The sequence below is a fragment of the Eschrichtius robustus genome, chromosome 3, assembly GCF_028021215.1.
Source record: "Eschrichtius robustus isolate mEscRob2 chromosome 3, mEscRob2.pri, whole genome shotgun sequence".
NCBI classification, from domain to species: Eukaryota; Metazoa; Chordata; class Mammalia; order Artiodactyla; family Eschrichtiidae; genus Eschrichtius; species Eschrichtius robustus.
The window spans coordinates 25,211,180-25,239,024 of record NC_090826.1 but is presented as its reverse complement, the minus strand read 5'-3'; the positions used below and the strand labels follow the sequence as shown (position 1 = coordinate 25,239,024).

The following is a 27,845-nucleotide window of genomic DNA, read 5'->3' as shown; positions in this document are numbered from 1 at the left end:
AATTACTTATCCTAGGTCAAGCCTCAAATGTTCGGAACCAACCTCACGTTAATTAGACAGAGGATGGGATATCTTGACCCAGGATCCCTAAGAATCTCCTGAAACTCAGGGGCAAAAAATATAGTCAGAATCCATGGAGATCTAGAAGGTTGTCAGAACCCAAGGCCACTCTCTCTTTGGCCCAGGGAGGGGAGGTAACTCCCTCGAGGCCAGTAGCTCTGTAAGCAGCAGGATGAGGGGAGGGAGACCCTCGGGAGGTTGGGAGTCTCAGGTGAGAGATCAAAAGTTAGAGGCCTTTGTGGGGCAGCTCACTCCGGTGGTCACAGGCGCTCCCCTGGACCTTCACTGGCTCCATGCCCCCCCCAGGGGTGCTCTCTCCAGGGCATTTGTGGCACTCTGTGTCTCCTGCTGGAGGGGGCAGATGCTGGGGAGGGGCTGGGGGAGACACCTGGCTGGGGCTCAGGGCCTGCAGGGGAGCTGGAGCCTCTAAACTCAAGGCTGGGTGGGCAGCAGCCCTTCTGTAGTAACAAGCAGAAGCTGGGGAGATAAGGAGAGGCCCAGGGGAGAGTCTCTACGTGATGACATGGCTGCTCGGGCACAGATGAGCTTGGGCAGAGAGAGGTCAAGGGCCTGGGTGGGAGTCAGGGGCCTTCAGTCCCTGTCCTGGCTCTGCCTCTGACATGCCGTGTGACACTGAACAAGTCGTCGCTCCGTCTGGGCCTCACTCACCCATATCTGAAATGAGAGGGAGCTCTCCATGGTCACCGAGGGCCCCAAACTCATACACAAGACGGAGAGCTCATTCAGTCCAAACTTCTCATTTGCAACTGAAGGAATGGAGACTAGACAGAGGGAGGAGTTGGGCCATGGTCACATAGTGAGTGAGAGGGAAATGGAGGGAACTGTCATTTGTGGTCCACCTACTATGTGCTCGATAAACTCCCTCCACGAGGACTGCCCTTTCCTCCATCCCAGCCAGCACAAATGCCAGGAGCACCTTCTACAGGTGGGTCACTTGACATGGATTATCTCATTTAATCCCCCAACAATGCTCAGAGGTATTATCATCCCGATTTCACAGATGGGAAAACTGAGTTCCAGAGACATGACGCGCTCAGACACAGCTATTTGACTCCGTGTCTCTAGTTCCCCTAGGGCAGAAGGGAGAATGAGGATGGAATGCTAGAGGTCAAGGGTGCCGTGGAGGACATGCCCCAGAATCAACTTTTGGTGGAAAAACAAGGGAGCACGCTCAGGCCCAGAAAGAAGCTAGGGGGGTAGCGCCCATTGACTCATTTTATTTTTATCTTTATTTTTATTTTTTTTGGCCGCATCACACAGCTTGTGGGATCTTAGTTCCCCAACCAGGGATGGAACCTGGGCCCTCGGCAGTGAGAGTGTGGAGTCCTAAGCACTGGGCAGCCAGGGAATTCCCCCATTGACTCATTTTTTTTTTTTTTTAAACAATTAGTTTAATTTGATTTTTCATTAATTAATACATTCTCATTGTTCCAAAAAAATGTATAAAAAGCGTACAATAGAAAGTCTCACTCGGATGCATGTGCCTCATTTGCCCTATTCTGACTCCTTGTCCCCACCCCTTACAGGTCACCAGTTTTTATTAGTATCTGAGGTTTTCTTGCAGAGTTGCTTTATGCATGTACAAAAATGAATAAATGTTCATAACGCCCTTTTTACATAAAACGTAACAAACTATATATACTGTGCTGTACCTTTTCCCACTGGCCACACATCTTAGAGATTTTAATCAGCCAATAGAGCTTCTTGTTCTTTTATATCACTGCCTAATATTCTATTGTAGATTGAAATAATTCATTTAACCAATTCCCTATTGATGGACATTTGAGTCCTTTCTAGTTTTTCTTTTTCTTTTTGGTATTATGATAATGCTGCAATAAATAATCACGTACATACTTTGTTTAATACATGTTAAAGGTATACTCGCAGAATTAATTCCCAGCAGTGGATGGCTGGGTTGAAGGTACTGTATTTGTTTTCTGTGGCTGCATAACAGTATCACAAACTCAGCAGCTTAAAATAACACCCTGAGAGTCTATAGGTCAGTCCTGCATGGTGTAGCTGGGTTCTCTGCTCAGGATGGAATCAAGGTGTTGGTGAGGCTTAGTCCTCATCTGGAGCCTCAGGGGGAAAATCGATTTCCAAGCTCACTCCTGTCGTTGGTAGAGCTGGCTTCCTTGTGGTCTCTGGTTTCTTGCTGGCGATCAGCTGAGGGCTTCCCTCAGCTTCTGGAGGACACCTACATACTCTACCATGTGGCTTCCTCCAAATGGCACAATGAAATCTCCTCATGCTTCAGATCTCTGACTTCTCCTGAGACCAGCTGGAGAAAATTCTCTGCATTTAATGGGCTCAGCTGATCAGGTCCAGCCCCCTCAGGGTAATCTCTCTTCCTTAAAATCCACTGATTCGGGGCTTCCCTGGTGGTGCAGTGGTTGGGAATCTGCCTGCCAGTGCAGGGGCCACGGGTTCGAGCCCTGGTCTGGGAAGATCCCACGTGCCGCGGAGCGGCTAGGCCCGTGCGCCACAATTACTGAGCCTGCGCGTCTGGAGCCTGTGCTCCGCAACAAGAGAGGCCGCGATGGTGAGAGCCCCGCGCACCGCGATGAGGAGTGGCCCCCGCTCGCCGCAACTGGAGAGAGCCCTCGCACAGAAACGAAGACCCAGCACAGCCAAAATAAATAAATAATTAATTTAAAAAATTTAAAAAAAAAATCCACTGATTTGGGTGGGACCTTACTTACATCTGCAAGATCTCTTTTGCCATATAATGGAACATAATCATTGAGTCCATATTTTCATCATATTTACCGATTCTGCCCACATGCAAAGGATCACACAAAGTTGAAAGCCAAGGAGGGTCACCTTACAATCCAGTCTAACACAGGGGCATTTGTAAATTGGATAGATATTGCCATCTGGTCCCCCATGGGATCTCCCCTCCCCCAGCAACGCTGAGCATGCCTGCTTTTCCACAGTGTCACCTAAAGAACGATATCAAACTTCTGGATTTCTGCCAATCTGATAGGTGAAAATGGAATCTCAATGTATTTTTTTTTAAGTACATTGCTCTTTTTTTTATAATTTTTTAAAATTTATTTTATTTTGTCTATTTATTTTGGCTGCTTTGGGTCTTCGTTGCTGTGCGCGGGCTTTCTCTAGTTGCGGTGAGCGGGGGCTACTCTTCGTTGCGGTGCGTGGGCTTCTCATTGCGGTGGCTTCTCTTGTTCTAGAGCATGGGCTCTAGGCGCCTGGGCTTCAGTAGTTGTGGCACGCGGCTCAGTAGTTGTGGCTCGTGAGCTCTAGAGTGCAGGCTCAGTAGTTGTGCTGCACGGGCTTAGTTGCTCTGCGGCATGTGGGATCTTCCTGGACCAGCGCTCGAACCCATGTCGCCTGCATTGGCAGGCAGATTTTTTTTTTTTTTTTCTCCCTCCCACCCTCCCTATCCCACCTCTCTAGGTGGACACAAAGCACTAAGCTGATCTCCCTGTGCTATGTGGCTGCTTCCCACTAGCTATCTATTTTACATTTGGTAGTGTATATATGTCCATGCCACTCTCTCACTTTGTCCCAGCTTACCCTTCCCCCTTCCCATGTCCTCAAGTCCATTCTCTACGTCTGCGTCTTTATTCCTGTCCTGGCAGGCGGATTCTTAACCACTGCGCCACCAGGGAAGCCCTCAATGTATTTTTAGTCTGTGGTTATCTTCTTACAAATAAGGCTGAGGATTTCTTCAAAAGTTTAAAAGCCATTTATATTTCTTATTTGTTAATGGCTTCTGGTTTTGAGTCATAGAAAGGTCTTTCTAACTCCAAAGTTAATCAGAAACCCTTCTATGTTTTCTTCTGCTGTTTTTATGGTTTCATTATGTATTCACTGGTTCTTGGAACTAGAAGCTTTTCTTGTCATTTCCTCAGCAGTGGGTGCAAAGCTGGATCCCGAAAAGTCTTGGGGTTTGGGGTAGAGAAATGAGCCTCCACGGTGGAGCCCTCTCAGTGCTGGGCTCCAATCCACTGCAGCTCCGCCAGAAATCCCATCCAGCAGACCTTCCACCTCCTTCCCTCCAGCACTCATGCTGTCCTGGGCTGGCACAGGGGGCCCAGAGTTGAGGGGGACACTGCCCTGCCTGAGGAATGAGACAAGCACATGGCCAGACCAGGATTCAAAATACAGAGCCAGGGCTGTGAGCACAGGGAAGGGAGAGGGGGATTCTGATGGGAGTGTTTAGGAGGCTCCAGGGAGGAGTTGGCATCTGAGCTGAGCATTAAGAATGAGGAGAAATGGCAGCGATGGGGGAAGGAGAACGGCAGGAGCAAAAACAGGGAGGTGGAAAAATCAGCCTGAAATCTAGCCTGGAGAGAAGGATTTAGTGGACCATGAAGTCCTCAAGGGTAGAGGCAGGGGATGACTTATCTCCATGCACCAGCCAGAGGTTGTCAAATGAAATGAAGCAGAAGGGACAGGGGGCTTTGGATCCCAGGCAAAATCATTTTCCCTTTTACTCTGACAGTGAGAGGCAAAGACCTCCAATAAGCCCTTGGCTCAGCCATCATCTCAGAACCTGGGCGATCTCTGCACACCACTGCCCCCTTGTGGCTGATCTGGGAATTATCTGTGACTAACCTCAGGGGTCGGATCTAAGAAGAGCCAATCCAGAACTGAAGGTTGGGGAGGAGGCTGAGTGGGTCTCAGAGGATTGAAAAACTATGAAATTCTGTTCTGAGTCCAGTGGGCCCTCAAAGACCGTCTGGTCTGACTTCTTCATTACATATGGAGAAACCAAGTCTCAAAGAGGGTACTGCCAGGGAATGAGTGGAGAGATCACCAGACTTGGTGTAGGACAGTCCTCAGTCTGCAGGCTGGTGCCACTTCTTACTAGTTCTGAGGCCCTGGGAAAGTGGCCTCACCCCCCACTGATCCACAGTTTCCATCTCTGTCAAATGGAGTCTGGGGTCTGGTAGACCTCTTTTCTGGTAATGCCAGGCTAAGTTACTCAGATCAATTCTCCCATTGAAAACAACTGAAAACGCTGGTAAACTGGTGTAACCAGAGGGTACAGAATTACCAGAACAAAATGGAAGGAAAACAGAAACCTTGACAGACAAACCAAGCAAGAAAGTCATTTTTTCTGATTCTGGCCAATTGGAACTGTTGTTTTGCCGACTCCCCTGCGCAAGGGGCACAGATAAAGTTAGAGTCCATAGTGAATGATCGTATAGAAAACCTTCCCCACAATAAGCCAGGAATCCCAAAAGCCATGCTTCCAGAAGGAAGCCAGCCCTAGTATGGACTTGCAGCCCCAGCTTATATCTGTTGGATGGTCTGTAAACTCAAGTCTTGAACTTAGATTGACGTGCCCCCAGACTGTGTGCCTCCAGCCTCCTGGAAAAAGCAAGTGAAAATCTTCTTTGGAGGGAGGGTTGATTAACTCTACATTTGAAGAAGTTGAGTGTGTAGATTATAACCTCTAGGATAAACATTAACACAATAAAAACAGTATAATTCCCAAGTCAGTTAAAGGAAGTAGAAGTCCCCTCTGGGTGAGGTTACTAACCAAATACCTATGCATATTAACATCAGACAGAGTGGGCTTTAAGGCAAGAAGTACTATTAGGATACAACTCAATATCAAAAAAACAAACAACCCAATCAAAAAATGGGCAGAAGACCTAAACAGACATTTCTCCAAAGGAGACATCCAGATGGTCAACAGGCACATGAAAAGATGATCAACATTGCTAATTATTAGAGAAATGCAAATCAAAACTATAATGAGGTATCACCTCATACCAGTCAGAATGGCCATCATCAAAAAGTCTACAAATAATAAATGCTGGAGAGGATATAGAGAAAAAGGAACCCTCCTACACTATTGGTGGGAATGTAAATTGGTACAGTCACTATGGAGAACACTATGGAAGTTCCTTAAAAAACTAAAAATAGAGTATGATCCTGCAATTCCACTCCTGGGCATATATCCAGAGAAGACTATAATTTGAAAGGATACATGCGTCCAATGTTCATTGCAGCACTATTTACAATAGCCAAGACATGGAAGCAACATAAATGCCCATTGACAGATGAATGGATAAAGAAGATGTGATATATATATATACAAAGGAATATTACTCAGCCATAAAAAAGAATGAAATAATGCCATTTACAGCAACATGGATGGACCTAGAGATTATCATACTAAGTGAAGTAAGCCAGACAGAGAAAGACAAATATCATATGATATAGCTTATATATGAATCTAAAAAAAATACAAATGAACTTATTTACAAGACAGAAATAGACCTACAGACATAGAAAATAAGCTTATGGTTACCAAAGGAGAAAGTGGGGGAGGGATAAATTAGGAGGTTGGGATTAACATATACACACTATTATATATAAAATAGATAACCAACAAAGACCTACTGTATAGCACAGGGAACTATACTCAATATTTTTAATAACAAATAAGGGGAAAGAATCTGAAAAAGAATATATCTGAATATAAAAGAATATATCTGAATATAAAAGAATATATCTGAATCACTGTGATGTACACCTGAAACTAACACAACATCGTAAATCAACTATACTTCAATAAAAAAGAAGTACTATTAGGAATAGAGGGAACCACTGTATAAATAGTAAGTTGAACAGGCCCTCCACAAAAGAGGAAAACCAAATGATTGATAAACATATGAAAAAGTGCTCAACCTTACATGTAATCAGAAAAATGCAAATTAAGACCACAATAAGATGCTACTACACACTTATCACATTGGGATAATTTACAATTTGAACAATATCATGTATTGGAGATTACTAGACATGCAAAGAGGCAGGAAAACATGACTGGTAGTCAAGAGAAAAAAATAGAAGATAGTGTCAGAACCACAATGATCCACATGCTGGAGTTAGCAGACAAGAACTTTAAAATAACTCTGATAATATGATAAAGAACATAGAAGAAAAAAAGATTGACAAAGTGGATATAAAATAGAGATTGTCAATAGAGAAGTGGAATAAATTTTTTAAAATAATCAAATATTCTAAAACTGGCAAATACAACACCTGAAATTAAGAACTTATTGGAGATATATATTATATATATATCTTTTAATGCTATGGGATTGGAAACTTTATTTTTATTTTTTAATTTATTTTTGGCTGTGTTGGGTCTTCGTTGCTGTGCACGGGCTTTCTCTAGTGGTGGTGAGCGGGGGCTGCTCTTCATTGTGGTGCACGGGCTTCTCACTGCAGTGGCTTCTCTTGTTGCGGGGCATGGGCTCTAGGCGCATGGGCTTCTGTAGTTGTGGTGTGTGGCTTCAGTAGTTGTGGCTCACGGGCTCTAGCGCACAGGCTCAGTAGTTGTGGCACAAGGGCTTAGTTGCTCCATGGCATGCGGGATCTTCCTGGACCAGGGATCGAACCCATGTCTCCTGCACTGACAGGTGGATTCTTAATCACTGCGCCACCAGGGAAGTCCCAGGACTTATTGGGTATATTTAACAACAATGACAATAACAACAAAAGGGTACAGCAGAAAGACAAAAGACAGGATTAACAAACTTGAAGACAGTTCAACAGAAAATATCCAAGCTGAAACAGAGAAAAATATAGCAGGAACAGAGCATAATGAGTTCTAACATTTGTGTAATTAGAATCCCAGAAGGGGAGAAAAGAGATTTGGGACAGAAGCAATATTTGAGGATTACTTCAGATGACTTACAATTTTCCAAAACTGTTGAAAGGTATCAACCCACAAATTCAAGAAGCTTAGTAAAACCCAAACAGGTTTCACTAAAGAAAACCACACTTAGACATATCATTGTCAACAGCTGAAAACTGAGACAAAGAGAAAATCTTAAAAGCAGCTAGATAAAGGAAGACACATTATCTTTAAAGCAACAGTAATAAGACTGATGCCTACATTTCGACAGAAACTATAAATCCAGAAGAAAATGGAATGACATTTTAAAAGGTCAGAAATGAAAACGAAAACCAAAAAACAAAAGAAACCAACCCTGCTAATCTAGAATTCTATACAGAGGAGGGACAATCTTTTAAGAATTAAGGTGAAACAAAGGCATTTTTGTACAAAGAAAAGTTGAGAAAATCTATTGCTGGCCAACCTATACCACAAGAAACATTAAAGGAAATTCTTCAGGCTGAAGTAAAATGATCCCAGATGAAAGCACAGACCTTCAGAGAGTAATACAGGGCACTGGCAAGGACAAATGTGTGGGTAAACATTAAAAGTTGACAAGTAAAACAATAATAGAAATGTCTTCTAGGGTTTATAACATATATAGAAGTAAAATATAATAAAGAAATAAAGTATAATAGCACAAAAGGTGGAAGGGAGTGAAAGGAGCTGAACTGTTGTAAGGTTCTTACATTGTTAAAACAGTGGTAAACATATTAATTTAATACTACAATGAGTCTGTAATACTATGATATGGACTGAATGTTTGTGTCTCTCCCTCCCCACCCCACCCCCCCATTCATACACTGAAACTCTAATCTCCAGGGTGATGGTATTTGGAGATGGGGCCTTTAGGAATTAATTAGGTTATGAGATTAGAGTCCTCATGGGATTAGTGCCCTTATAAGAAGAGGGGCGGGCTTCCCTGGTGGTGCAGTGGTTAAGAATCTGCCTGCCAACGCAGGGGACACGGGTTGGAGCCCTGGTCTGGGAAGTCCCCACATGCCACGGAGCAATGAAGCCCGTGCGCCAGAACTACTGAGCCTGCGCTCTAGAGCCCACGAGCCACAACTACTGAAGCCTGTGTGCCTAGAGCCCATGCTCCGCAACAAGAGAAGCCACTGCAATGAGAAGCCTGCGCACCACAACGAAGAGTAGCCCCTGCTCACCACAAGTAGAGAAAGCCTGCGTGCAGCAATGAAGACCTAACGCAGCCAAAAATAAATAAATAAAATTAATTAATTAATTAAAAAAAAAAAAAAAAGAGGGGCAAGAGAGCTTGCTTCCTCTCTCTGCCATGCTAGGGCACAGCAAGAAGACAGCTGTCTGCAAACCAGGAAGAGGACTCTCACCAGAACCCAATCATGCTGGTGCCCTGATTTTGGACTTTCCAGCCACCCAAGCTGTGAGAAATAAATTTCTGTTGTTTAAGCCAATCAGTTTATGGTATTTTGTTATAGCAGCTTGAACTAAGACATACAGTAATAGGTCTAAGATGCATATTTAAATCTCTATAGTAACTACTGGAAGAATTTTATTAAAATGTATAACTAGAACCTAATAAAGGAAAATAATGAAATAATAAAAACGACTTGATTATCCAAAAGAAGAAAACAGTGGGTGAATAAAAGAACAAAGAACAGGTGAGACAGAAAAACAAATAGAAATAGTAGACCTAAATCCAACGCTATCAGTAATTGCATTAGATATACATGGTTGAAACAAACTGATTAAAAGACAGATATCATTAAAATGGATTTTTTTAAAGCCCAATTATATTCATTTATAAGAAACACTTTAAAAATATAAAAACACAGAAACAAAAGGATGAAAAAAGGTATACCATTCAAACTACTTTAAAAAAAACTAGTGTCACTATAATAATACCAGATAAAATAAGCTTAAGACAGAAATTATTACTAGAAATAAAGGCAGATGTTTTATAACAATAAAAGTCCAATTCAACGGGAAGATGTTATAATTCTAAACTTGCATGCACCAAGTAACACAGCTTAAAAATACATAAAGCAAAAGTTGTTGAGACTAAAAGAGAAATAGACAAACATACCACCACAGCTGGAGATTTTAACACACTTTTTTCAGAAACTCAAACAAACAAACAAAATCAGTAAAGGTATAGATGATTCGGACAAAGTAGTCAACCAGCTTGACTCAATTGACACATATAGAATATATACGCAGGACACGTTTCATAAAAGAAGATATACAAATGGCCAATAAGCACATGAAAAGGTGTTCGACATCATTGGTTGTTAGGAAACTCTAAACTGAATCCACAATGAAATAACATTTCATACCACTAGAATGGCTAAAATAAGATTCACATACTAAATCTTGGTGAGGATTTAGAGCAACTAGAGCTTTCATACATTGCTGATATGAGTGTAAATAAGTACACCATCTGAGAAGACTAACAGCTTCTTAGAAAGTTAAACATTTTTCTGCCTTACAAACTAGCAATTCTACTCCTAGGTATTTACCCCAGATATCGGGGCTGATTTCAGATCTGGGGTGGGAAATGTACAAGATGAGAAAGTGAAAACATAGTCATGAGCCCCTGATGATGAACACATCACCTATAAAAGTAGGCTTGTCAGAAAAAGAAAAAGAAATATGAATCTGATTAAGTCTCTGGATCCAATTACCAATTAACAGGAAATTCAGAGAAGAGAGGAATATGCTACCTTCACCATGGGGATGCAATTAGCAATGACTGTGGGAAACTCTGTAAGACAAATGATCTGGTTTCATTAGCAAATGAATCACAAGAAGGAAAAAAAAAAGATGGAAAGAGAACCAAGGATTAAACAAAATTTAATGACATTAAAATAAGCAAAAAACAGGCAAAGTGAAAGCCAGGCTGCTGGTTGCTCTTGGGGGTGGAGGTGGGAAACGGTTATTAGGGAGGGGGGCATCCAGAGAGTTTCTGGGGTGGGGGGCAAGGATTTGCCTTCAGACAGGGGTGGTGGTTATAGGGGAGTTTGCCTAATTATGGTTCACTAATCTGTACCTTTGTTTTATGTGGCTTCTGTATTCATGTTGTATTTCACCATAAAAAGGATTTAAAGAAATCATTCAGAAGATGTGGATGCAGATTTTTAGGCTTCAACTCCCAGAGATTCTAAATCTCTGAATGAAGCTACCTAAACCACCACTTATTAGAAACTGCCAGATGTTTTTATGTAACCACTGTCCCAAGATGCATTTTGAAAAACATTGGTGAAGGAATTGGGGGGCCAGGGATGGATTTCACAGCCAAATGACAGGCTGAGTTTTTGCCTTAGAAAGATCCCTGTGCAGCGTGGAGGATGGGCTGGAGGAGTCTGGAGTCTGACTCACAAGGTCAGAAGAGATGACAAAGGTCTGGCGATCAGAGCAGTGGCCTTGGGGATGGGATGGGATGCAGAGTCGAGAGATGTTACAGAGGTAAAATTTCAAAGAGCATTTCCAAATTCCCAACAGATATTCTTTGGGATTTGGGTATGTCAGTATCCCAGGAAATTCTCAGGAATTCCTGAAATCATACATTATTCTGTATTTTCCCCAACACTTTATGGGTTTTGGAAAAATAATAATTGACCATAATAATAAACCAGTGAAAATTTTTCTGTAAGAGGGTTATACTAAACATTTCAGAGTTTTTCTGTTCAAAAAATCAGGATTATAGATGCATGGTTTATTATTATTATGAGCCATTATATGACAGGATGGTATATAGTAATCCCCCCCCCCCACATATCCATGGTTTTGCTTTCCACAGTTTCAGTTACCCACAGTCAACCATGGTCCAAAAATATTAAATGGAAAATTCCAGAAACAATTCATAAGTTTTAAATTGAGCGCCATTCTGAGTAGCATGATGAAATCTCTAGCTGTCCCACTCCATCCCACAGGAAACGTGAATCATCCCTTTGTCAGTATAATCCTGCCCATGAGTCATTCAGTATCCATCAGTTATCAGACTGACTATAGTGGTATCTTGGTGCTTGTGTTCAAATAACCCTTATTTTTACTTAATAAGGGCCACAAAGTCCAAGAGTAGGGATGCTGGCAATCCAGATATGCCAAACAGAAGCCGTAAAGTCCTTCCTTTAAGTGAAGTCCTAAACTTATAGGGAATGAAAAAATGCTGAGGTTGCTAAGATCTATGGTAAGAATAAATTTTCTATCCCTGAAATTGTGAAGAAGAAAAAAGAAATTCATGCTAGTTTGGATGTCACACCTCAAAGTGCAAAAGTTATGGCCACAGTGCAAGATAAGTGCTTAGTTAAGATGGAAAAGGTATGAAATTTGAGCAATAAGATATTTTGAGAAAGAGAGAGACCACATTCACATAACTTTCATTACAGTATGTTATTATAATTGTTCTATTTAGTTGGTGTTAATCTACTGTGCCTACTTTATAAATTAAACTTTATCATAGGTATGTATGGATAGGGAAAAACATAGTACATACAGGGCTCAGTACTCTCCGCAATTTCAGGCATCCACTGGGGGTCTAGGAACATATCGCCCTTGGATAAGGGGGGACTACTGTATTTCAGTAACATGTAACAATGACCTCTACCTCGTATAGACACTTGATCATTAAAAAAAATTAGGGACTTCCATGGTGGCGCAGTGGTTAAGAATCCACCTGCCAATGCAGGGAACACGGGTTCGATCCCTGGTCCAGGAAGATCCCACATGCCGTGGAGCAACTAAGCCCCTGCGCTACAACTACTGAGTCCGCGTACCACAACTACTGAAGCCTGCGCACTTTAGGGCCTGCATGCTGCAACTACTGATCTCGCACGCCTAGAGCCCGTGCTCCGCAACAAGAGAAGCCACCGCAATGAGAAGCCCGCGCACCACAACGAAGAGTAGCCCCTGCTCACTGCAACTAGAGAAAGCCCACGGACAGCAACGAAGACCCAATGCAGCCAAAAATAAATAAAATATTTTTAAAAATTAAAAAGGGGAAACATTAACTTAACGTAAATGCCAAATAAAAGTCATAAATGCTTACTACTTAAAAGTCTTAAAATGAAAATTTAAAACACAAAGTATTAATTGCCCTTGATCTTCTGTTTTTATGATAAATATTTCTGGTGTGGAGGAACTGATTTCATTTTGCACTGATGCTGGTGGAATTGAGTGTGTTTAAACATCTCCAAGTTGGGTATTAGGTACATGTTACTTCATATAACTTTCCTCTTTTTAGTAATGAACAATTTTGCTTTACAGAGAACTATAGCCTAGAGCAAACATTCAAACACTGGAAAATACCAGCTAACATAATTGGGTAGTATTCGAGTAACATGGTGAAATTACCAAATTAGGGACTTGTTTTGCTTCCAAAACTTATTATTTCTTGGAACACCACTCATAGGATTTGAATAAAGCTTACTCATATTACATCTATAAACTTATAAATATTCATTTTCTTTGCAAGAATGGCTCACAAATTAGCAGCAAACAGGTCCACAAACACACACTTATAACACGGCAACAGCTACGAGCAAGACTGATTACATCTCCACCAATTCTCCTCTACATGCTCCTGTCCCAGAGCCCAGAAATGTCAACCTTGACCTTTGACTCCACATGCCAGTATTTCCTGCTCTAGCTTTTGTCATGTCAGTGGCTTCCTTCAAACCGGAAACTTCTCTATGTTGATTGTTAAGCTTTAATTTTCACAGGAGAATAATCATAGCTTTTCCTACCACCAGAGGTTGGTATCATACAAACCAAGAGAAGAGAGAGTTTCCAGGAGACAGTGGTCAGCTGTGTGAGTGAGATGGGTGCTGATCAAGGCTGTGGACTGATTGAGTGAAGGTCAATGGCATGACCCTCCTTCTAGAAAGTTCTGCTCCCACTTCTACTCGTTCTACAGAGACAGCTGTGGGCTGGGGTGTTGGTGGGCTCCACCCGTTCACACCTTTCACAGCCTCAGAACCTTTGCAGTGCTGTTCCCTCTTCCTGGAGCATCTTTCCCGAACCCTCCCAGTCATCTGGTCTCTCCTCTAAATGTCACCTCCCACCACCCTCTCTAATTCCAGTCACTCTAATTCCTTCACATCACCCATCACAATCTAGCATTATCTGGTTTATTTACCTGATTGGTACCTGTCCTCCCCGCCCCCCCCCCGCCCCCATGGAATGTCAGCTCTACAACAGCAATGATCTCTGCTGAATCCCAGTGCCTAGAACAGTGTCTGGCACAGAGGTGTTCAATGAATATTTATTGAATGAACGAGCAACTGAGTGGATGGAGTAGGCGGGTGCAGATGGCTTTTTAAAGTCATCTCTCTGGACTTCTCTCTCCTCATTTGTCAAAGTGGGAAGAGAACTCCTCTGCAGCCCTTTTCAACAAGGCATTTTTGGACCCAGACACTGAATCAATCCTTAGCTGAGCAAATGCGACGCAGGTTCTGCTTGGATGCAATACTGATAGTGGCCAGTGGGTGGCAGCAAGTCACTTTGGTTGAACCATGACAAAGCCTGGGCCACTGCACGGAACACCTGAAGTTCAACCTCCCAACAGCCAAGCTTGGTTTTTTTCGCCATCTGGGTGAAAGCAAGACTTTCCTTCTCTCTCTCTCTTTTTTTTTTTATACAGCAGGCTCTTATTAGTCATCCATTTTATACATATTAGTGTATACATGTCAATCCCAAACTCCCAATTCATTCCCCCACCACCACTTTCCCCCCTTGGTGTCCATACGTCTGTTCTCTACATCTGGGTCTCTATTTCTGTACCCTTTTTCTAGACTCCACATATATGTGTTAATATACGATATTTGTTTTTCTCTTTCTGACTTACTTCACCCTGTATGACAGTCTCTAGGTCCATCCATGTCTCTACAAATGACCCAATTTCGTTCCTTTTTAAGGCTAATACTCCATTGTATATATGTACCACATCTTCTTTATCCACTCGTCTGTCAGTGGACATTTAGGTTGCTTCCGTAACCTGGCTATTGTAAATAGTGCTGCAATGAACATTGGGGTGCATGTATCTTTTTGAATTATGGTTTTCTCTGGGTATGTGCCCAGTAGTGGGATTGCTGGATCATATGGTAATACTATTTTTAGATTTAAGGAACCTCCATACTGTTCTCCATAGTGGCTGTATCAATTTACATTCCCACCAACAGGGCAAGAGGGTTCCCTTTTCTCCACACCCTCTCCAGCACTTATTGTTTGTAGATTTTCTGATGATGCCCATTCTAACTGGTGTGAGGTGATACCTCATTGTAGTTTTGATTTGCATTTCTCTAACAGTGATGTTGAGCAGCTTTTCATGTGCCTCTGAAAGCAAGACTTTCTTAAACACAGTGTGCATACCCCTGCTGCCCTAAAGGGAGAAGACTGAACTATGTTTGAAGTCAAATCCCAGCTCTGCCACTTACTGGCGAGGCGACCACAGGGTTTGCTTCTCTAACGTGGGGGCATTATAAGCTCACTGGGTCATTATGAGTCTCCAGCAGGTAAAGGCTGTGGAAGGACAGCATGTGCGCTCAGGAAAAGGCTCTGAGGACTGCGTGTGGAGCCTGGACCTGCAGAGACCCCCAGGAGCACCTCATTCTCCAAGCTGTCTCCCCCTCCCCCTCCCCACCCCACCCCCCATTCTGCACCCGCACCCGTAGCACAGGTGCCCACGTGGCTGAGGACAAAACACACCGGATGACAGGCTTCATTCTAAATGGATCCCCACAAACCTCGAGTGGGCACCTGTGCTGGCAATCCCACCCATTTCATTGGTCCATTCACCCTTCCACGCGTGTTGTGACGTTTCCACTCAGCCCTCTCCTAAAAACACCAGGACCCTCTCCTGCCTCCTTGCTCTCCACCATGATTTTGCTTCTTACTCCGCTAAGAAAGAAACAATCAGTAGAGAGCTCTGCGTTCTCCCAGCGACCTGCCTGTCCCCGCGGAGGTGCGGCACCAGCTCCCATCTGGGCGCACCTTCCCCCAGCCCCCGCCCCCAGGACGCCAGCCCCTTCCACCCACCCAAGGATTTTGCTCTGCCGCTGTCGCTTCTCTCTTCTGCATCTTATCTTCCCCTCTGTCGGTCATCCCTGTGAGCCTACAAACAAGCCATAATACCTCTCATCTTAAAACAAACCCTCCTTGACTCTATGGGGCGCCTCTTCCAGCTACCCTCTCATTTCCTGTTCCCCTTACAGCACAACTAAGTCCCCGGAAGAGGTGACCACGCCCCACCCTCTCCACCGTCCTCTCTGGACTCCACTCCCACCAACCTTCCTTGGCTTTGAAACCCGCTGGTTAAAATCACCAATGACCTCCGTTTTCCCGATGCCGTTCTCAGCCCTCACCTCACCCACCTCTGGGCAGTATTTGACACAGCTGAGGGCTCCCACCTTCTTGGAATGTTTCTCCTCTCAGTTCCCGTGCCTTGTGTCCTCTCTCTATGCTCACTTCCTGGCTGGGCTGGGCGGCCCCAGGAATGCAAAGTCCATCCAGTGTGGACCATGCCCCATCCACGTTCATATCTGCCGTCCTGACCTCTGCCCTGAAATCCAATGCTTGTACCTGACTCCATTTGGAGGTTGAATAGGCTTCTCAAACCTGACCTTTCCAAAACTGAACTCTCCATTTTAACCCCTCCTAACCTGTTTCTCCTCCCCTGCATCTCCCTTTGTGTACTGGCAGCTTCAGCTCAAAGCCCTGGAGTTGTCCTTGACTCTTTTCTTTGCCTCTTACCCCACATCTGACCCCTCAGAAAATTCTCTCGACTTGACCTTTGCAGCCTGTGCTGAACCTGGCGCCTCTCACCACCCGTACTGTGACCACCGTCATTTCCCAGGACCAGCAGGAGCCCCTCAAGTTCTCTCTGCATCCTCTTACCGCATTTACCTGCTCAAACCAGCCAGGGCCTCCCCCTCCCCCTTCCCCGCCTTCCCCTGCCTCAGAACAAAGTCAAATCCCTGACTTATCTGAGGCTTGACAAGATCAGCCCCTGACCCTCCTCCTGCCTCTTTTCCCAACACCTCCCCTCACTCACTCTGCTCACCCACACAGGGCTTCTTGCCTTTGGGGAAACACTCTGCATCCCTGGCTTTGGACTTGCTGCTTCCAGTGCCTGGAACTCTCTGACTCAGCTAACCACACGGTCCCTTCAGGTCTCTGCTCACCTGCTACATCCTCAGAGAGGCCTCCTAGGCCCCCCTCTACCTAAAATAGCACTGTCTTCTATCACTCACTGGCCCCTTGCTTGTTTTATTTTTCTTCACAGCACCTATTGCTTCCACTTCATTTTATCATTGATTTATGTGTTTGCTTATTCTCGTTTTCCAACTGGAAGTTTAGCTCCATGAGCTTGGATTTTTGTCCATCTTGTTCACCATGTGTCACCTGTGCCAGACACAGTCTAGGCCCTCGCCTTTTATTTTATGGATGGATGGATGGATGGATCAATTGATAGATCAGTGGTGAATAGATAGGTGGCTGGATAGATGGGTGGATTGATGGACAGATGGGTGGATGGATGGATGAATATCCACAATCACACAGTACAGCACCCAGAGAGCAAAACACAAAACACACCAACATCTCTTGCATCTGAATACAACTTTATTTTTCCCTAAAGCGCACTCATATTTGTACTTCCAGACATCTCTGGGGAGGTAAGGGTAGACGTTTCCACTCCCAATTTTCAGGCTCTTGGAGGAGACAAGTGGATAACACATAATCCAAAGGCTGTCTGAATCCTCCGGCTTCCTTGGGTGGCATGTGCAGATACCCTTCCCTTCTCCTCAGATGTCTGAAGGGGAAATCTCTGTAGCCCAAGGATGCTGGAAGATTCCTCTGGTCTTGGCTGGGCTGGGGAGGCAGCAGCAAGGTTGGTAAGGCTGATTCTGGTGGATGGGGAGGACTCTTTGCAGAAGCTGGAGATCAGAGAATGTCTTGTCTTATCAGGCGAAGCTTAAAAAAGGACACAGGACACAGGAGGTGGGTGACTTTGGCCTCTGGGGCCGTCTCTCCCCTTCCCTCGCTGCAGCAAGGTGACTGGCCATCCCGATGTGTCCCGACCCCTACCTCTGTCATCATCCTTCCCTGTAGGATACATTGTCTTTTTGAGCTCACAACTCCCCAAATGTTGTTGTTTTTAAAGTTTTAGTGTGCCCAGGGGACGTGTAGTAGCATCTGCCCTGTTTCGGAGTTGGCTGTATCCACACCTTGTCCATCCAACCTCCCAACCTGGGCGTTTCTTCAGGCCAAGGTCAGGTCTGAGGCACCCACATGGCCCATTAGCTGCGTGGCCAGATGCTGTGTGCATGCTCCCTGAGGGTGGCCAGGCCGTGGGGGCAGGGGTCGTCTCTGAGCAGGCGAGGGCCAGGATCAGGGCAGCCAGAGGCAGGTGAACATGAACTGACCTTGAATGAGGATTTGCATCATCTGGCTTAATCCTCTCAACAGCCCTGCAAGGGGAATGCTAATCTCACCCTCACTTCACAGATGGGGAAACTGAGGCTCTGACCACACTGCCGGGATGTGGTGGAGCCTGGATTCCCTCCAGACCTGTCTGACTCCAATGGCCCTGCTCTCTCCACTAGGGTGGGTGCCTATGGTTCACGTAAACCTTTCTGGAACAACGCAGGGGTCACTAACTGGAGGAAAGGAAGGACCAAAGCGTCGCAAGGTGCTGGTCAATGCAGGTTGCCTCACATTCCAGGGCATGGTGTCCAGGGGGCACTCTTGTAATAGCGCAGGTTCCTCTCCCTGCCCCACCCCAGGGTCTAGCGGGTTAGGAGCAGGGAGGGCAGGATGAGCCTTCCAGAAGAGCTAACCTAGGCTTCAGGCCCACTTAGGGAGAAGACAGTTTTGAACCTTAGGTTGCCGCATCATTTCAGAGGCACCCAAACCTCTGTTTCCTCCACGCTACTCCTCCCCCCAGATCCCTGCCCCCAAGCATCCCCACGTGGGCGCACCGAGGTGTCTGAAGCCCCTCCGTTCTGGCCTTGTCTCAGCCTACAGTGCGGTCTCCTGCAGGCTCCTGTGGAAGGAATGTGCCAGTAAAGGGGTGTTCTAGGGCCCCCTCTACTACCTAAGGAGGCAAACCCTAGGTTGGGCCCAGAGGGGATCCTGGGGTGGGGCTGTGAGGGAGCCTGGAGCTGGTGGGGAAGGGACACCTGAGGAGGGAACCCAGGGGGCAGCTGCAGACGGTCAGAGCCGAGCGGGGTGGGGGGACCTCAGCCATGGGGCTGAGGGTCATCTGGGGACACAGGGCTGCCTGATTCTGCCCAGAAAGGCATCTATGCATCAGGGCTGTCAGAACTGCCCAGGTGGTCTACCTTGGACTTACCTGTGGAGAGGCTGTAACAGGGTCAACCCCACAGGCAGAGGCCAGTGTCAAAGGTCAGCCAGACATCTTGGGCTTTGCTGGGGCCAGTTGGGGGAGTAGGGTATTTCCGGGGCCTGGGACCCCAGAGCTCAGCCACCAGCTCCCCTTGCCAAATTCAGATCCTGGTGAGAGCCCCTCACTGCCCAGCCCCTTTCCACCTCCCCCAGACACCTGAGCTCGGGTCCCACAGTGCAGCAGATGGAGGGGAGAGGGAAGCCATTGAAGGTGGAGCTCATGGCGGACGTGTAGGCGCCCATGGAGGGGAAGACCAGCCGGTCGCCCACGTCCAGCTCGGGCAGCTGCACCTCCTTCAAGAAGAGCTTGTCAAAGGCATTGCACATGGGGCTGTAGAGGGTGCAAGAGAAGAGGGGCAGCTTGGGGCGGAGGTCCTGCAGGGACATGGTGGTGGGGGGGGCGGGTGGAATCAGAGAAGGAAGATGCCCCCCCCTTCACTCCCCAGCCTGCAGGGCATGCCCCCAGGGCACCAGAGGGAAGATATCAGCAAGGACTCTCTCATTCACCCACTCTGACCAATTCCTGAGTGGTCCTTATGTGCCAGGCACTGTTCTTGACCCTGCCCTCATGGAGCTTATGCTCTAGAGACATACTCCTGCCCTGCCAATTCACAAGTGCAGACACAGATGGGACCTCAGTATTCCCATTTATAAAGTGGGAAGATTTTATTTAATAATCACTCAAAATACCGGGCCTCAAACCTGGCTGCACTGCAAACGCCTGAGGAGTTTTAACAAAGGATCGTGTCAGGGTCCCAACCAATGAGAAGTTCCGATATCAATGGTCTGTGGCATGGTCTGGGCATAGGGGCGTTTTAAAGTTTCCCAGATGACTCTAATGTGAAGCAAAGTTTGAGAATCTCTACTTCCTAAGTCTCCTGCATCTCCAAGATTCAAGGACTCTGGAACCACAAACATAGCGACACAGAGAAATGCACAGGGAAACACAAACAGCCAAACAGCTACACACACACCCCTCCACAGACCCATGGACCTGGACACCCACCTTCCTGCGCAGGTGTAAATCGACAGGCCCACACAGAGAAAGGCACACACACAGAAGTGCACCTGCCAATACACGTAGACACACGTACACATCCTGGTACATGCACGAGGTGTGACAATCTGTCAAGCCACCGATAACCTGAGATCTTTCGCCTTTCCCCCTGGCAGCAGGGAGCCCTGCCCAAAGAGGGCTGGACTAGGGGGTCTCAGAGTCTGGGAGGTGCCAGAGCCACAAAAAGTTCTCCTTACCTTCACCACAATGGGCATCCTGCGTTCAGGGTCCCTGGGAGAATGCAGATGTGCCGTAGTGGCCGTTGCTGAGATAGAACAGCAGCTTCCAGTAGCCTCCTGAGAGCGGGCAGACGGCAGGACCGAGCTGTGCTCAGCCAGGTCTCACCGCTGACCCTCAACACCCGAGCCCAGCACCCTTGGGGGAGGCCTGACCCTCTGACCGGCGCTGGATAACCCCTGTTCCCTGCTCCAGGAGTCTTCTCTGAACCCATGCATGGTTGGGGCCTGTCCTCTGCTGTCCCATTGCCCCTCTGCTCCCCGCATCGGAGTGCTGCCCCTCCTCCTCCTCTCCTCATAAGAATAATCTAACTAACATACCATGACATATAGCCCAGGCATTGTTCTAAGCTCTCTACATGTATTAAGCTACTTAACTTGTAACTACACTCTGAGTAGGTACAATGAGCCCTGGTTTACAGTTGAGAAAACTGAGTCTCGTCAGAAGTCACACAGGAGATTGTGGCAGGTCTGGGATTTGTCCCCAGGTCGCAGGTCTCAGGTACTCTGCCCTCACCTTAGACCAGGTTCCCTGAGCCCCTGCTGCATGAGTCAAAACTGGGGGCAAACGGCCTCTTCCTGACATGATTCCATCATGGTTGCTCCACAGTGATGTGCTAATCTGTCAATTTCCTTCCTCAAAGGGGTGCCTGTAGAAACCACATTTTCTTTTATTTATTTATTTATTTACTTACTTACTTACTTATTTATTTATTTTTGGCTGTGTTGGGTCTTCGTTTCTGTGCGAGGGCTTTCTCTAGTTGTGGCAAGTGGGGGCAGCTCTTCATCGCGGTGCGCGGGCCTCTCATTATCGCGGCCTGTCTCGTTGCGGAGCACAGGCTCCAGACGCGCAGGCTTAGTCATTGTGGCTCATGGGCCCAGCCGCTCCGCGGCATGTGGGATCCTCCCAGACCAGGGCTCAAACCCGTGTCCCCTGCATTGGCAGGCAGATTCTCAACCACTGCGCCACCAGGGAAGCCCCCCATTTTCTTGATGCTCTGGCATCTGGGGCCTTGCTGACCATGGAGAGACTGCTCCTCCCCGGGCTGGTTAATTACTAGAGATAGCAAACGACTGCCTTACAAGAGCGCCTTTCCTGTGCAAGCCAACCAATCCAGCGTCCATACCGCAAACCGCCTCCTAGACGGAGCTCCCTGAACTTGAGACGCTACCTCTGGCCTAGTGGCCCCAGGGCAGTCCTTACCCCCACCACCCACTGAAGTTGCTCAAACTAGCCAGTCCCACACCTGCCGATCCAGCTCACCCTGCCTCACCCACTCCTATCCTTGAAAACCACAGTAGAGGCTCTAGCCTGGCTTTCCCCTTTGTCCTTCTGCCTGCTGAACCACTCCGGTCCTTCCCCTTGTGGCCCTGTGTGGCCTGCCATGCCTCTGGTTTCTACAGAGGAAACTTGTGAGTAATAACTTCTCCTTCATGACAGTTATTTCCATGTCTTACATAACCTGATTAGAACAAAAACAGTGCCCAACTCTGACAAGCACAGGGTACAGCACAATTGTCACCTCCCTCCATCTAAACATTCTGCCTCTATTGATGTTACCGAAATAAACGTGTGGCAGCTTTCTCTCCAGCTCCATCATACTCCTGATGCATATTGAGCTGGTGGTCACCTATGACCCCCAGATCCTTTGGACAGGACCTACTACCAAGCCGGTTTCTTCACAACCACTCTTCATCTGTTCTTAGAACATTGCTTTCTTGAATCTAAACTCAGGATTTTGCGCTGATTTCTTTTAACATTTGGAGCATTTCATAACATTTGGGCATTTATATGCCCAGATCTTTCTGAATATTGGGAAACACAATGCCCCCTCCCCGGTGTACTTCCCACCATCCCCTCCCTGCTTTCTTAGCTGCCATCACTGATCCCATCTCCTGTAGCCACAGCCCCAGTTGTCCCTAAACTAGTTGGTCACAAGAGGTAGTCAAGACATCCCTAAGGTCAAGAGCCCAACTCCGCTTGGCATGTAGTACAAATCCAAGTGCACCAGTGTTTGAATCAGACAGACCCAGGTCCAGCTGCACCACTAGCTAACTGTGCTGCCTCAGACAAGTTACTTCCTCTCTCTGAGCCTCACTATCTCTACCTGTAAACTGGGAATGCCCCCAAATTACTTCACAGGGTTGTGGAGCAGAAATGAGAGAAAATATGCATTTCACACATAATAGATACTTAAAAATTGGCATCTCTTGTTATTGTGGAAATAAAAATAACAGGCCCCTAGGGACTTCCCTGGCGGATCAGTGGTTAAGACTCTGCGCTTCCACTCCAGGGGGCATGGGTTCAATCCCTGATCCGGTAACTAAGATCCCGCATGCCACGTGGGTCGGCCAAAACACACACACACACACACACACACACACACACACAAAAATTACCCCTTACCATATAAAGATATAAATTTTAAAAATAATAATAATAAGCCCCTAATACTTAGACTTTTGTTAAATGATGGCTTGAAATCATATGCTTCCTATCACAATAATCTTTAATGAGACATTTTGTGAAGAAATGGCAATGAGCTGACACAAGTGCCTTTGGGATTACAAAGCTGTGGGCCAATCATTTGTCAAAAAGGATAAGGGAGGAGATTAAAGCAGGTTATAAATATTTACATGTCAGTTATCATAAAGCCACAGAGAATAAAAGCACTAAGCCAGCGGGAGACATCTATTCATATTCTCCACCTCATCATGAAATGGAGTTTCTGGTTAGCTCACTGTGAGAAAAGCAAACCCACCCCACTCCTGCTGCAAAAATAACAATCAAAAAACTCTCCTGTGGTGGTTGACCTCAACTGCCAAAGGTTTACCATTACCCTATAGATGTCACCCTTAACCTTCAGGCCATGACAACAACGAGAGTGCCTTCTTATATTTGTTGTAAGAATTTGTATTTACTCACTGTATTTTTGGTATAAGAATTTGCACATGTTAGAAAATGCCTGCTGGATGAATTTAAGGTGCACACCAGCACGATGGTGTCTGTGAACCTCATGGGCTGTATTTTGTAACTTTAACCCCATAAACACAGTATAAATCCACTGGCTACTTAGGAATAGTGAAGACCCTTTGTCTTTGTTCTCACCTCCCAGTCTATTTCAGAACAACAAAACAGTGATACTAACAGGTTCATTCCTAGACCCAATTTGAAGCTCGTTTCCTGCTAATTAGCCGCCCAGGGTCGGAGCCCAGACTCCCTGCCCATCCTCTCCCCTGAGGGCCGGGGGACACCTGGATAGTGCCCTGCCCACCCACCGGGCTCCAGCACAGCCTTCCTGGCAATGATGTTGACAGCGATCAGGCAGACAGATGCTGCGTAGAAGTGGCCGGGCTCTGCGATGACCTTGACGCCTCTCCCCTAGGGAAAGTCCTGGGCCAGGGCGGTGTTGATCACTCCCACCGTCTGCAGGGGTAGACCCAGAGCCTAATGTGGTCAGTCCCTCTGTGGGAGCTTTACCTGCATCGTCTCCCTTCATTCCCATGACAGCTGTGTGGGAGCTGTGCGCCATTTTACTAGGGAGGAAACAGGTAGAAACTGTGGCCCAGAGTGGGGAAGTAACTTGTCCAAGGGCACATAGCACATAGCACCCTGAGATGTCTGAATTTGGAACCATTTAAATTAATACACAGTCAGTGAAGATGAAATGTTCCCTGGGTCTCAGGGATAGCAAACTTCTACCCGACTGTAGCTTAACCGGGAATAGCAACTAACATGTCTAAAGAAAGACACGGAGCCAGATATGCACGTGCTCATATATGCACACAGGCTAAGTATAGTCAGACAAATCCCAGCTACATACGCGCATACGACTCACAGTTCCACGAGCTCCCCATACACAAACACACACACTCTGTCCCCTAAACCCAGGCAGGGACACCTGGCTCCCTCTCATCCTCCCCTCTCACCTCCTCAAACTTAGAGTCAGAGCCCTCCTCTCCAGGGAAGCCCCCTCCGATGTCCAGGAGACTCATGTCATGCCTGACCCCGCAGCCCATCTCGAACACGCGCCAGCAGTTGGTGATGGCCTGCGTGAAGCTATGGGGTGCCTGGCATCTTGAGCCCACGTGGAAGCTGAACACATGTCGAGTGACATGTAGAGAAACACATGTGAAAAAGCAAGGGTCAGTAGGAAGAGAGACAGGGTCAGAAACACCGACACACGGTCATCCTTGAATTGGGGCACTCTCGGCTGGGTGGCGGTCACCTCTCTTAGCAGGCCCCTCCCAGTGCCTCACTGCAGAGGCTCCCTTTCTCTTCCACCTCGGAAGGAGTGTGCTCAGAACCCAGAATCCCCATGCCGGAGGGCAGGGCAGGCTGAGGAACCAATCAGGGCTGGGTCGGGTGAGGCCAGTGCAAAAGTCCAGGGGGTGCCACAACACTAAAGAATCAAGATAAAGAACATTTAATGCGATCGTTGTAAAGAGCAACATTGATTCAGAAACATCGCTAATGAATAAAACATTAAACATGTAAATAGGGACTTCCCTGGTGGTCCAGTGGGTAAGACTCGGTGCTCCCAAAGCAGGGGGCCTGGGTTTGATCCCTGGTCGGGGAACTAGATCCTGCATACATGCTGCAACTAAGAAGCCCGCATGCTGCAGCTAAAGATCTGCATGCTGCAACGAAGATCCCACATGCCACAACAAAGACCCGGTGCAGCCAAAATAGATACATACATACATACATACATACATAAATATTAAATGAATAAATAAATATTAAATAAATAAATAATGTAAATAAAGACAAGATTGGTAATAGTAATTGAACCCTGAAGCAAAAGGAAAAATCAGAAATGCCAATCCTGTCTTTAGTTAAAATTTTGATATTTTCCTCATTATGAATCATTTTTGCATTATTTTTTATTTTTTCAAATAGTGTATTAAAATGTTATTTATCTAGAGTACTAAGTGTTTTAACATCCCCTTAAATTTTGCACCCACGGCCTGTGCCTCCTTTGCCCCACCCTAATCCCAGATAAGATCCGGGTTCTTCGCTGAGGACAGGTGGAGCATCACGAGGTCCAGAGGGGCCTCAGCTGACCGGAGGGTGTCCAATAAGCCAAAGGCTGGAGATCGACAGTGGAAACCAGGACTCCTGCCTCCCAGGCAGGGAAAGCCAGTGCGCTCACCTGGTTCCAACCACCGCCAAACCCAGGTCTCTGGCAGACTTCAGCATATGTTCACACACCCCCAGGCTGGCCCCAAACTTGGCGCTCAGGGGCAAGATGCTCTCGCTGTCCTGGGTCCACAGCCGGAGGACCAGCCTGGGAGAGGGGTGCAAAGGATGCCAGGGGTTCTTAGGCACATGAGCCCCGAGGCCCCCGACCCAACCTCCCTCCAGCTTCCCACCCACCCCTGCCTAGTTCCTCTGGACTGTCCAGCCATGGAGTCCCAAGGAGTGAACACGCTCACTACTTACAGACTTCTGCCCAGGCAAGAAAAAGCAGGAAAAGGATAAAATTATAAATACACCTTCCACAGGTCTCCATGTTACAGGATCAGAGATGTTAGATAACTTTCCAAGATCACACAACATGTGACAAATGAAACTGAAATGTGAGCCCTGGTCTCCCCGACTCCAATACAAGTGCCTTTTCCATGATGTCGCCTAATGCCAGACCGCCTAATGCTAGGCTCTGCCTAGTATCTATGCAGACACAGGCAATGTTTATTTAGCACCAACGTGCACCAGGGAAGGCATCGGGCCACTGACCCAAATGCTTGTACTTTGCTGCTTGGGCCTGTGCCAGTCACCGTATGGGACCACCTTCATCTGGTTCCTGCAGCCCAACTCCATCTGCTGGGGTCCCAGGCTTGAGGTCCCTTGCTCCACCTGTCTCTACCTGTTTGCACCGCCCCTCCTCCACTGGTCTCACCTGGCCCCGGGGTGGTGCTGGGCCACCTTGATTAGCTCCTCCTAACTGTTGAAGGTCAGGAACCGCACCCCATGGTGGGCAGCATACTAGATGTGTGAGACAGGCTTGCAGGGGTTAGTATAGATGATACGGGAGGGGGCCACGCCCCGGCCCAGCACCTGCTCCAGCTCCACCTGGCATGGGTAACAGCCAGAGTAGGGGGCTGCCTCACTGCCCTTTACTCTTTGGGGACAGGAAACCTGGGCATGAGTAAAAGGGGCTGCCCTTGACTGAACCCCTACTATGCAGTGCGCTGAGCACAAATTGTGCTCTTTAAGCTTCTAGACTCTTCTAAGGAAAGTATAGTTGGCCCCATTTTCAAGAGGAAGGAACTGAGGCTCAGGTGAAATGGCTGTGCCAGGACAGGAACGGGGTCTGTGGCTTCAAGCTTGTGCTTCCACTCAACTCGCTCAGGCTGTCTGCCTTAGTCACGTGGACCAGTGGGAGGTTGACCACACCCATAGTTCGTTCATTTATTCCTTCCCAAACAATTGAGGATTATGAGTGTCATCCCCTGTTCAAGGTGCTGCAGTCCCCACTCCAGAACCCCTGGCAACTGGCCTTTTTTTCCCAGGAAGTGTCAGGCCCGTGAATGAGACAATTGGCCTTGGGCCCAAGCTCACCTGGCTGGCACAGTCGAAGCTGGTGCCCAGGGTGGCCAGGACACGCAGCACCCAGGGTCTGCTGTTGCACTTCACCACATAGAAGGGTAAGACCCGAGGCAGGGCCTGGCGGAAGACCTGATGGCGCTGGCCAGCATGCCCAGGTCAGCCACCGTGAAGGGGTCTCGGCAGTCCTGCCAGCACAGGGAAAGAGGAAGAGAAGGATGGGTAGTGGGTTATCTCATCTAATCCCCAAAACAACTCTATGCAGTAAGTACTATTGCTGTTGCCATTTCAGAGATGGGGAAACAAAGGCTCAGAAAGAGGAAGTCACTGGCTCAAGGTCACAGAGCAAGTACATGGCAAAGATAGGATTTGACGCCAGGCCTTCTAACTCTTAAAATAGGGGGACAAGAGGGCAACAATCTTTGTAGATCAAAGCTCCAACCCTCAACCAGACAGCTTGGCACTGGGTAAAACTCCAAGCGGTGGGGTGGGGAGGGAGCTAGAAGGGGACAGAAATATTCCATCATCCCCAGCAGAACAGAGCCTTGGAATAAGACCTAGGAGACTGACATAAGACTGTAAAACAGAAAGTCTTATTTCTTGCCCACCGAGTAGAGACTGAGACACCCTCTTCCCTCCCTACTTACCCCCTTCCCTTCCCTCCTCTTTCCTCCCCTCCCCCTCCCTCCCTACCGAATCGGAGAGCTCCCTGATCTTCTTCAGGACCACCTGCCAGGCAGTTTCCCCAGCCTCCAGATTGATGAGATCCTTTGGCCACATGCTTCCAGGGCTTTCTTCACTCTCCTTTGGGTTCCCGACGGGGGTGCTCATCCCCGACACTCCAACCAAGCCCTCAGCCAGGCGCGGTTCCGACAT

At 47.0% G+C, this 27,845-nt stretch overlaps 1 pseudogene; it reads right to left on the bottom strand.

Annotated features, from left to right (window-relative positions):
- Positions 1–286: 286 nt before the first annotated feature.
- On the bottom strand, positions 287–27,845 carry LOC137760544 (ornithine decarboxylase-like; annotated as a pseudogene).